This window comes from Thermobia domestica, chromosome 14 (assembly GCF_964235325.1).
Source record: "Thermobia domestica chromosome 14, izTheDome1.hap1.1, whole genome shotgun sequence".
In the NCBI taxonomy this organism is placed as follows: domain Eukaryota; kingdom Metazoa; phylum Arthropoda; class Insecta; order Zygentoma; family Lepismatidae; genus Thermobia; species Thermobia domestica.
The window spans coordinates 89,834,909-89,846,514 of record NC_137467.1 but is presented as its reverse complement, the minus strand read 5'-3'; the positions used below and the strand labels follow the sequence as shown (position 1 = coordinate 89,846,514).

General features: G+C 33.5%; 1 pseudogene; it reads left to right on the top strand.

Annotated features, from left to right (window-relative positions):
- The first annotated feature begins 3,084 nt into the window (after nt 1–3,084).
- Nucleotides 3,085–6,567, top strand: LOC145669911 (cuticle protein 19 pseudogene; annotated as a pseudogene).
- Nucleotides 6,568–11,606: the final 5,039 nt, after the last annotated feature.

Sequence of the window (11,606 nt, the reverse complement as noted above, 5' to 3'; positions counted from 1 at the left end):
TATAATTCTAACTTATCATCCAAAAGTTTACAAATAGCAACCACTTCTCATATCCTTAACTTTATGTCGAAACACCTTACATCAGTTGCATACCCAGAAATATTTGTTGTGGAGTGTCCAAGTTTTGTGTGTTGGTCTATGTAGTCTATGTAGTCAGTATGTCTATGCAGTATTGGGCAGGTATTACTCTGCACTCCAGAAGATGTTAAGTAATTGTAAAATAGTTCCAATTATATTTTCAGAAAAAATGACAAAACTAGATTGATTTTTATAAGAGAAAGAGTACAGATGAAGTGTAAGTTCAAATTTTTATGTTACGTCAATTACTTAAACAAGTATAGTTTTATTGAGAAAGTAAACAAATATATGTTAAATTAGGAAGTTTAGGACGGGTCCGGCCCGGTAGACCTAGGGTTGCCAACTGTCCGGTATTTTACCGGACAGTTCGATTTTTCACCTCGCTAGGGCAGGGGCGCATGACTATTAACTTTTTTTCTGTTTGCTTCTGTTATTATTCTGTTAACGATATACGTCGCGTAGGCATTAATTTCATATCATGCAGTATACCTGTTTTCTATTTTTATCTTCTTTTTTGTCATATTTTATCATTGTTTTTCTACATGCCACTTGAATATTTACTTGGAGACAATATTGAGATGGTCTATTTCTGTAAGAGAATACGCATATTGTAACAGATTGGAGGGAAAATTGACTTCTCATGTAAGGAGATCAGAGATACGTAAGGATCTAGGTTCATCTTTTTATACTTAGACTCTGGAAGGCAGTTTTGCTTTTTGTGACCAGAAAACTTACTAAACTCAATATTACTTTTTGTGACTAGAAATGTACTAGCCTCAATAGTCTACGACATGTAATATGTTCGGTGTGGCCGTTCGAACTCTTGTGATTTGGTGCTTATTTTATCGTCCTTTTCTCACCTTTGAAAGTACGGTAGCTCGCGAGAACCTGACAAGTCTCACTGTTTCCAATAAGCTTGTTCACAGTCATCTGGGTATGACAATCTGGACCCTATGAAACTGTTATATCGTCAGCCTTCTCCAGTGTATACTCAAGAACCATACTGATCAAGTGAGATCCCTATCACGTCTGGCGAGCGGTTCTGATGTGCCCGTGTCTGCTTCATTAGCCCAATAACTTCGTTACTTGGTTCAGAAAGTAGTAGGTGGTGATAACGTTTTGGCTCATCAATGTATATTGTCAACTAAGATCATATGAATGATAATGATGACACGCCCCTCATACGTCAGAACCCGGAGTGGGTTCATTAATTAGCACTGCATAGTTTTAACCTTCATATTTCTGATAATTATTAATCTAAAGAATACCATTTAACTCCCATTTAGCTTCCATTTGTTTAGCTTCTCTTTTTACTTTCATTTCTTAAAAGTATATAAGATGATTTCCTTCTCTTTTCACGAAGAAATTTAGAGGTGCAGAAATTGTACCATTTAGCCAACATATGCTTTGCGTTGAGACGCAAAATAAAATTAACGACAAATTATTGAATAATTAATTAAATGAATAAGAACAACAAAATAATAATATTGAATAAATAAACGATCAGCGTTTGGAATGCCATCACATAACGTGTGGGGCATTAAAATGATTACCATCACAGTCTTTTGAAGCGTAGGTCAGGACACTCAGAAGAAACTGTGACGAATTTCCCTCTTTTTCCCTTGGGTATATTATTCTTATAAAACATGAAGGATCAAGAAGCAGCTAAGTAATGAAAATATCACTATACACTGACTTACTCACTTCATGTAGGTGTATTCAATATAAGAAGATGGTTGTTTGTTTCTTGCAGTTTATCGTCCTTTCTCGACACCAAAGATATATGAAATGTAGGTCTACAGATTAAGGAGGTGTCCGAACTACCGTGTTCTAGTTTCAAAGCTCTCCCATCAAGAGTCGAAGCCTGGACAATATGTACCAAAAGTGAGCACGCTAGGCACTAGACCAGCAGTAGGTTAATATACGGAGTTGAATTTAACATTAGCAACATAATAAATATGCTGAAATGCGGTTGTTTCCAGAAAGAGATGTGAGCAATTTAACAGTTTTACTATATACAGTATGTCAAGAGAGAGAGAGAGAGAGAGAGAGAGAGAGAGAGAGAGAGAGAGAGAGAGAGAAAATCAAACCAAACTAATTCTATTTGTACAGTTATGGCTGAATTCGATTTTAGGAAATGAACTTGAATTATCATAACAATTGCAGTATAAATCCGGAAAGTTACCATATTCTGTTTATTTGAAACGTGTTATTTATGTCCTCATAAATTGTATTAATTTGTGTTCAGTGGCTAAATTATCCGATACAACACAAACCATGCAGTCTTTCTCTGTCTTGTTTGAGCTATGTCCTAAAGTAATCCATACAATCACAGAATCTGGATCCGGGAGACTTATCCAATATATGTCACGTAAGGGTGTCAAATTAATTTCTGAATGCTAATTATTGTTATTAAAAATATTAAAGAAAAAATAATAATGTTTTATTATATTTAATAATTAATAATTCATTGATGTGTTTGCTAAATACTTCAGTAGGCAACAATGTATCATTAATGATCTAATTTCCTAATGCTGCTGGTATAATTCCGTTCAAATTTGGAAAGACTTTATAGACGAAATTAGGTAAAAAAAAATGTTTAACTTTTTTCAATCACACGTTTAGTTAGATCAAATAGAACATTTTGGTTGTTGTACTTAGTCTTCAAATTCCTTCAAGTGCAGCACAATTTGGAATACACTGCTAAAACTTAATGTAATATTAACCTTTTATGATTGTTTTTTATTCAGTATGTGAATGCGGATGATAAAAATATAATATTGTTTCGTAAAAAGATGTTTTACAACAACTGAAACTTGAGATACAATTTCAGTAAGGTTGTGCCGTTTATATTAAGATTCACTTATAATTAAATACAAATAGAAGATATTCATTTTCATCTGCGTATCTGCGTATCTTTTAGATTCAACATAAATGTAATAATTTAAATGTTTATTACATCATCATTGCATTTGAAAGGAAAATTATGAATTACATGAACTTTCAATGAGTATAAAAGGCGATGTTGTGTACAGAAAACACATAATCTTCTTACAGGCTGCAACAGCACGAAGAAGAAGCTCCAACATGAACACATTTGCAGTAAGTAACGGCAATAATTATAATTTATTTTTTCAAATTATTAATATGGAAAGAACAGTGAAACACAGAATATGTTAAGCAAAAAATGCTATTGTGGAATTTCATTTAAATTAATGAGATCATTATTATACTTTGTTTTTACTTTAAATAAGAACAAGTAGTTCATTTATACATCATGGGAAGGGGATTGATTTCTATCACGTGATATTTCCTCAATTAACATTGAAATCGGAAGATATAGTACGTTTTTAACACTTCCGATGCACAGATAATGTGTATATACGGTAAACCATCCTCCTTATAAAGTAATATGTTACTGTTTTAACAGGGTGCTCGTAAAGTTATAGTTCACTATGAATTCGTGCTTCTATGTAAGTAGTTCATACCAGTAAGCCAAATTGCATTTAGTCCTACATACAGATACTGCATAACATACGAAAGAGCTTTAATGTACAGGAATTGATACAGTCATACTTATATGTCCAGAGAGGTGAGTTTTGAACATTCTTTTGCATTAAAAAAAAATACTGTTACTTTCAGTGCATAGACTTTCTGGACATCCTATACTGTTCTACACTAACATTACAGTTTCGGATGCTGGGATATAAGTGTCTAACATGAATAAAGAAAGAAAATGTGCTTTCGATTTTGGACATAGGTGGGAGCTCATGGTTTCGGATTGTATCGTAAATTGAATATTCTACCCCATATAGCCTTCATATGTTAGAAAAACATCACTTGAAAGTATACATATTAGGCCTTTAATCTTAAAATCTATATCATGTTTTTATTACCTTGATGATAAACGGGATAATAATCTCCAAATCATCCGAAGAATCAATTTAATCAAGTCTTAAAATAATATATTCACTTTGAATATACACAGTTATAAAATCTTTCTCTCGTGACTATATAGTTACAGGACCTGTCTTTGACACTGGGGACCCTAATTTGATTCCCGGTGGGAGCTTATATATATATATCGTGATTATATAGTTACAGTATCTGTCTGTGGCACTGGTTACCCTAATTTGATTCCCGGTGGGAGCTTATATGCTTACAAATTAAGCAAAGGTTCATAGGTTCATATCATATATAGCTTCGTTGCTGAATTGGATGTCAAAGTTCACACACATACAATTGGTTTATAAAGTTCGTGAAAAGAATTTGGCAACTACTTAGGTTAAAATCATAGTGATAATAGAAAGTTCATAAATTTCTGGAGAAAATTTCGTGAAGTAACCAAATCCAATTACATATTAGCATCTTGAAATTAAGATCTCGCGCGTATCATACAAGAGAAATGTAGCAATTAATTCAAGGAATAATTATTCAGTATTTGGATGGAAATTTAACGCATTTACATCCCAAAATAATTCCTATTATTCCCAAACACTCATAAGTCATCCTAGTAGTGTTTGAGGGCATTTAATGAGAATTTGTTGAAAGTTAATCATATTTCTTGAAGATTTTTCTAAATTACTTTAGTACTGGCTGATTATATTCGAAATGCTTACCGACATTTATTAAAATTAATAAACATAAGAAATAAGTTTTTTTAGCTCCACATATGAAATAAATATTGTAAGACTATGTTTTTCTGAATTTATCTCTACCATTTCAATAAAGATAATAGGATAATTGTAGAACTTCAAGAACATGTATGGGAACTTGAAACTTGTTTTAATACTCGAATTTTTCTTCCAAGTACCCCTGAAATATATTAATCAATTGCTTGAGTAGATCAATGAAAAGTTAAGATATTATTGTCAACAAAGAAATTCATATCTTCATTTGTTCAGATAATCTATTCACACAAGTCATAACTTAAAATGAAAATTTTTGAAACACTGTTATATACGTCTAGCATCGTGGCATATTCTGACACAAACTTACATTTCCTTGAATACTCTATAAACTGTTCCTATTTATTAATGACTTTATGCATTTGATTGGTTTTATGCATGATATATATGGAAAGGAATAAAAATTAATTTAGCAGATAAATGAATTTGGTTGTATCAAAAATAATGAAAACTAAACTTAGGTAATTATTTCTATTTGAAAGATAGGTTGTGTAATTAGGTTCTCGTGAAACGCGAAATTGTGTTCTTTTCCTATTGAAGGTCTTCCTTGAATTAAATGTAGTAAGAAGAAAAAGTTTAGTAATCTATTTTATTCATTGGAAAAATAAGTTGTCATTATCATTAAAAATTTAGCCAATCGTTAATTATTTAAATGATTATTCCCACTTTACATGATCAAGAAATTTTTAATTATTTGTAATTTCAGGTTTCCCTTGTCTTGGCTGCCGCCGTGGCAGTGACTGCTGGTGGTGCTGTTGGAGGTCTTGCAGGGTTAGCAGCTCCTCTCGCTGGAATTGCACCTGCAGCTGCTGTTGCTCCTGTTGCCGCTTTAGCTGCACCTGCAGTAGACTATTACGTAATATATTTTGTACCTTAGTTTTAGAATATCAGTTATTCATTTGAAAGTAGATTGAATCATTACCCAATCCAGATCTGTCACTTTTATGGACACATATTCTAAATTAGTGAAAGATGTACCCTTATCTTTGGTTTTATTGCAATATTTCCTACAATATGGAAAAAATATCTGAAAACACAGTACTTAATTGGTTAGACTTTCCTGATTAAATGGAAGAGACAAAGACTATTTTCGTGATGAAATATATATGATTCTGAAGGGAGTACATTTCGTTTATCTATGAAAAAACACTTAAATACAGTCTAGTTGATACTCAGATGTTAAACTCAAAAAATATTTATACAGTGTTACTGAAACATGTAAATAACTCTAAATATCACACAAGAAGTAATAAAATCGTAGAACACTGTCACGGACTGATATCATTAGTAGATTAATGATTGAGAAAACTGATTAAATGTTTTATCCACACAAAGGTTATTAGAAATTGTTTGGTATTGTTTGTAAAACAGTTATAATCCATTCACACTATTCGACATAAATAAATAATTTTCTGTAGCCAATATAGCAGATCAGTTAGATCAACTTTAATAGTCAAAGAAAACAAATATAAATTCTTAAAGAGAGAATTTGAATTATTGTATGCTAAAATTTAAAAAATTCCTCATTTCTAAATAGGCCTACCCAAGATATGCCTTCGGCTACGGAGTGAGTGATGCTTTGACTGGAGATAACAAGAACCAAGTGGAAGTCCGTGATGGACCTATAACCAGGGGACAATACAGCCTTGCTGAACCTGATGGCACCATCCGAGTTGTGAACTACGCTGCTGATAGCATCAACGGATTCAACGCTGTTGTGAGTAGGATTGGAGCCAGTGCACATCCAGCTCCTGCTATCAGAGCTTTGGCAGCTCCAGTAGCAACCAAAATCCTTGGTTAAAAACACAGGCAGAATTTTTTTTAAATACAAAAATAAAGTAAAATAAAGAAAATTCAAAAATAGAATTACTTGTTTTTGTTTCTTTTCTTTAAAAAATAACCGGGTATTTTCAATTACATTTTGAATGAAACGCAATATGAAATAACAATGAACTTCTAAACTATTCATTTTTGAAGTTATGAATAACATGTCTACTTCTTTTGGTTTCAATAGAGCGATAAAATCGGTTATAAAATATTGTTTTTAATGCTGAATTAACATTAAAAGCATTACCGTTCTTATTCTCTCGGGATCCAATATTGAAACTGAAAGTAGTTAAATCTACAGGTTTTGGTTTTAATCTAATAATATAACAGAGAAAGTGATTCGTGTTACGCACAAATCGTTTGAAATGAATTTTTGGAAGTAATTAATAAGTATTTTGGACGCAGTTTTTAATATATCATTTTCATTAAAGGACAGATTTTAAGGGAATAGAGAGCTTCAATATTTATCCGTAAAATACAATATTTTACGGATTTTTATCATTAATTTTTCATTAAAATACAAACCCAAAGAGGGAAGGAGGTTCAAATATTTTCCATAAGCCTTTTTTACTACGCGAATGGGGAATTGACATTTAAATCGCAACGTCGATGTTTCACTCCACTTGTGAAGAAGTGTTATCAGTTATATTTTGGTTACAGGGTAGGAGACCAAGGTAAGAACTGGGTTCCTCACTACATTTGTTGAACTTGCGTGAAACGTCTGACTGGGTGCAAATGGTGAACGTAACATGAACTTCGGCGTATCCATGATCTGGAGGGAACCAAAATATCATTCTTCAGACTATTGCTTTTGTATGACACAGATAAAAGGAATAACAAGTAAATCTATACACACAGTACAGTACCCTAATTTGCCATCAGCCAGTTTCGCTCAATATAGAATTACCAGTACCACAACCTCTAGCTCATCTTAATGTAGATAAAGATTAAGTACCTGAGGTACAATATGAAGAGGAATATGATCCTACATATGTAAGAAGCACATTTACATTCGAACACCATCTGATAACTCAGGGTAAACTAAATGACCCTATTCGGGATTTAAAACTCTCCAAAATACAGGCAGAACTTTTTGCTTTTATACTTAAAGCTCGAATCTGCTTCATTGTGACACTGAAATGTGTGCTTTTCGAAACCGTCATGCAGAGTTTCAGAACTACTATCCTAAAGAAAATGATTTAGTTTATTGTAACAATGTTTGTGCTGTCATGGATACGTTCGGACATGAACATGGAAGTACAGAGTTGAGATTGTTTATTGACTCTTGAAAAACTAGTTTGTGCCAGTCCTTTTGTACAATGGGAGCGTATTTCCTTCAGTGCCTTCGGCTTATGCTACTATCATGAAAGAAACCCATGACATCTTCAAAATATTGTTAGAAAGAATTCAGCATGAGGAATACAAATGGACTGTTCGCTGTGATTTAAAAGCCATTTCTTTGTTAATGGGTTTGCAGCTGGGTTATATGAAATATTGTTGTTTGCTGTGCTAATGGGACAGCAGGAACAAAGCGGAACGTTACATGAAGAAGGAATGACCAAAGTGTGTATTAACTCCTGCACAGAATAATGTTGTTTATCTCTTATCGGTGAGCCCTTTTAAGATAATTCTACCTCTTCTTCATATAAATTTGGGGTTTTTCAAAAATTTAGTTAGGCAATGGACAAAAGTAATGCAGGATTTTGTTATCTGAAAGAAACATTTCCTCAAGTAAGTGACGCTAAAATGAAGGAAGGGATTTTTGTAGGCCCCCAAATAAGATTTTATTCGTGGCAAAAATTTGAGGATCTCTTAACTCCGGTTGAGAAAAGCAGCTTGATGTTCATTCAAAAGTATAACAGAGAATATTTTAGGAAACCATAAAGCCCCAAACCACCGTGAAATTTTGATTTCTTGCTACTATACAAAGAAATGGGTTGCAACATGTCCCTTAAAGTCAATTTCCCAGACTTTGATCTGGATTTTTCTTGAAAATCTCGATGTCGTTAATGATGAAAGTGGGAACGTTTTAATCAGGACATTTCCGCCATGGAGGAGAGATACCAGGGCAGTGAAATTCACAAATGCTAGCAGATTACTGTTGGACGCTCAAAAGGGATATTCCAGAAGCCAAACATATAGAAAGTGGACAACTGAATCATTTTAATTAAGGTGAATGTTCATTTGGTAACACTTAACACTTGCTTGGTAGAGTACATATGTGGCAAGTTCAGTTAAGTTTAGAAAAGGAACAACTATTTATATCTCTAGATAGAATAACGCGATTCACATGAAACTAAGACGATTTATTGAGTAGGCATAAATGTAGGCCTATGTTTTGGTGCAACTCCTGTTTCTGTATCACTATATAAATAGTGATATGAGACAAAAAATTTTTAAACTACTTGTTGGAGGGAATTTCCCATAAAATCCCTCTAGAATTTTCCTCGTATAAAAAATGGCATCGCGCTGTACACATCATTGTAAAGTGTGTTTCATTGCAAATCCAATGATACATAAACCGTGCTTATATTGCAATTACCGTGGAAGTTACATATGATTTTCTGCATGTAAATAACACATTTCTGAAAATAACCCACTTTTCAAGGTCACTTGAGTGTCACGGGAAGATGGTGGGTGATGGTGAAAAACAGATTTGAATTCTACGAAAGTTTTATTAGAATAAGCTATTTTCCCCGGGTGGTAAAGAAAAAGGTTTATTTGTGAAGTAGTGATGATTTAACAGCCTACAATATTTGGAAGATAATAATAGGAGAGTGAGCTCACCCATGGATGTATGGTTAACATAATCATCTTTGGTGCGGAAGACTCGATTTCGATTTCCGATGGGAGATAGTGTAGTTCTATCTCATATTAAACTGTAGTTTCTCAACTCATTTAGGCGAACTTATGAAAGGGACATTAAACCCAAATTCAACACATGATAGAAGTGAAGTGTCTTATTTCTGAACATTTTTAAAATAATACTAATGAACTAGGAAGATTTACTGACAAAATAACAAAATGTCAGTATATAATAATGTGTAAAACACGAGCAATGTCGCCGTCGATTCCGATGGAAGAAAATTCTTTATATATCATCAGTGATTTACGTACGTGTTTTAAGAGGACAACACTTCCGAATGTTTCCTAGTTACATACATTGTGCAACTTCATGATGCTACCACTTGATGGACGAGATGTAGTCGTATGTCTCTCCTAACTATTGAGATAAGACTACTCAAACAAACTAAATGTAATATCTGCATGTTTTGTAGAACTAATAATACTTCAGTGTGTTCATGTGAAAACCTTGAACATCCTCAAATATTTCCAATTCAGTAAAACGCATCTATCCTACAGTTTCTCTCGGTTTTCTGGGATTTGATATAAATGGACAAGATTCGTTTTGGAACAGGACGACTCAATTGTAAAATACTTCCACCTATATTTTCAGAAAAAATGATAGAACTAGATTGTTTTCTTATAAGAAAATGAGTACAGATGAAGTGTGAGATCAAATTTTCATGCTACATCTGTCATTTTCCTGTTAAACAAGTATAGTTTTATTGAGAAAATGTAAAAATGTATGTTGAGTTAGGAAGCTTAAGGGGGATCCATACCCGGTGAACCTAGGGTTCCCAATCGTCCGATATTTTAACGGACAGTTCAGTTTTTGACCTCCTTGTCTGGTGTCCGCTACTACTTCAAAACCGGACTTATATGTCCGGTAACTTTTCTTTTACTAGTCCTATTCAATATTCTAGTCAGATTATTTTCTAATTCCGTTGAAAGTAGATTTAATTGAATCTGGATTCTAAAATGAACTGCATCTAACAACCGGCTGATCACGGCCATAGCACAATTCCATTCCGCAGCAAATTTGTATTTCCGTCACAATGAGTTACCGTTTGCAAGGTGGTAGTGATGCCAATTTGACCTATTTCTTGGTTAAATCTAGTATACTTAGAAAGGCATTTAGCTATGCAAATATACGAAATGGTTATAGCCTTAAATATAGTTTATTTTATGAAACTCTTGTCATTTTTGGCCTTTTTTATTAACCATTAAATGATTTATAAAAACAATTTTTTTCTTTGAAAATAAGACTTGTGCGTCCACAATATACACGTCACTGATAGTTTGATCAAAATGGGTAAAAGGTAATTTGTCTGGAGCCTTAGATATAAACTGATCGTAGTCTTCATTATGGAGGTGTAAAGCTTGTATATCCGGAAAACAATCAGGAAAATGCGCTCGTAACCATGCATATAATCCAGCCGGGCTGGGGCGTATCGTGCGGGTGGTTTTGGCAAAGCAAACTTTTCACTGTTCTTGCGAAGTTCTTGCATAGTATCACTGACACTGGAAACAAAAACCATTAAAAATAAATAACCTACAAGGTTCTTTTTAGTTATAGTAGTATAGCGAAGAAACGTTGAAACATGTAGAGAATTTAACAGTTTCCCGAGCTCAAACATCAACGTCTATTCCCGGTAAATGTCAGCCACGAAGTCTATCTAAACCTAGAGCGCATGACTAGCTTTTTATGTTTGTTTCTATTACTATTCTGTTATCAGTATACTTTACAAAGTGGTTTAATCTAATATAATATAGTATTCAAGGTTTTCAAACCTTTATCTTGTTTTTCTTGTCATACGTTGTTTTCTACATGCTACCTGAATATTTACTTGGAGGCAATGTGCAGGTGGTTTATTTCTATAAGAGAATACGCATATTGCTCTGCAACAGAATGGAGGAAAAACTGATTTTCCATTTAAGGAGATTCGATGGACGTAAGAATCTACATTCAAATTTTTGGACTTAGATTCTGGAAGGCAGACCTGCTTTTGTTAGTAGAAGTGTACCAACCTTGATAGTTTACCACGGCGGTTATGTTTAATGTGGTGAGGCCGTCTCATCAATTGTAGTTTAGTGCTGGTCTCACCGTCTTTCTCCCACCTTTGCAAGACATTAACTACGGGAGATCGCGAGAATCCTCCCGAGATGCTA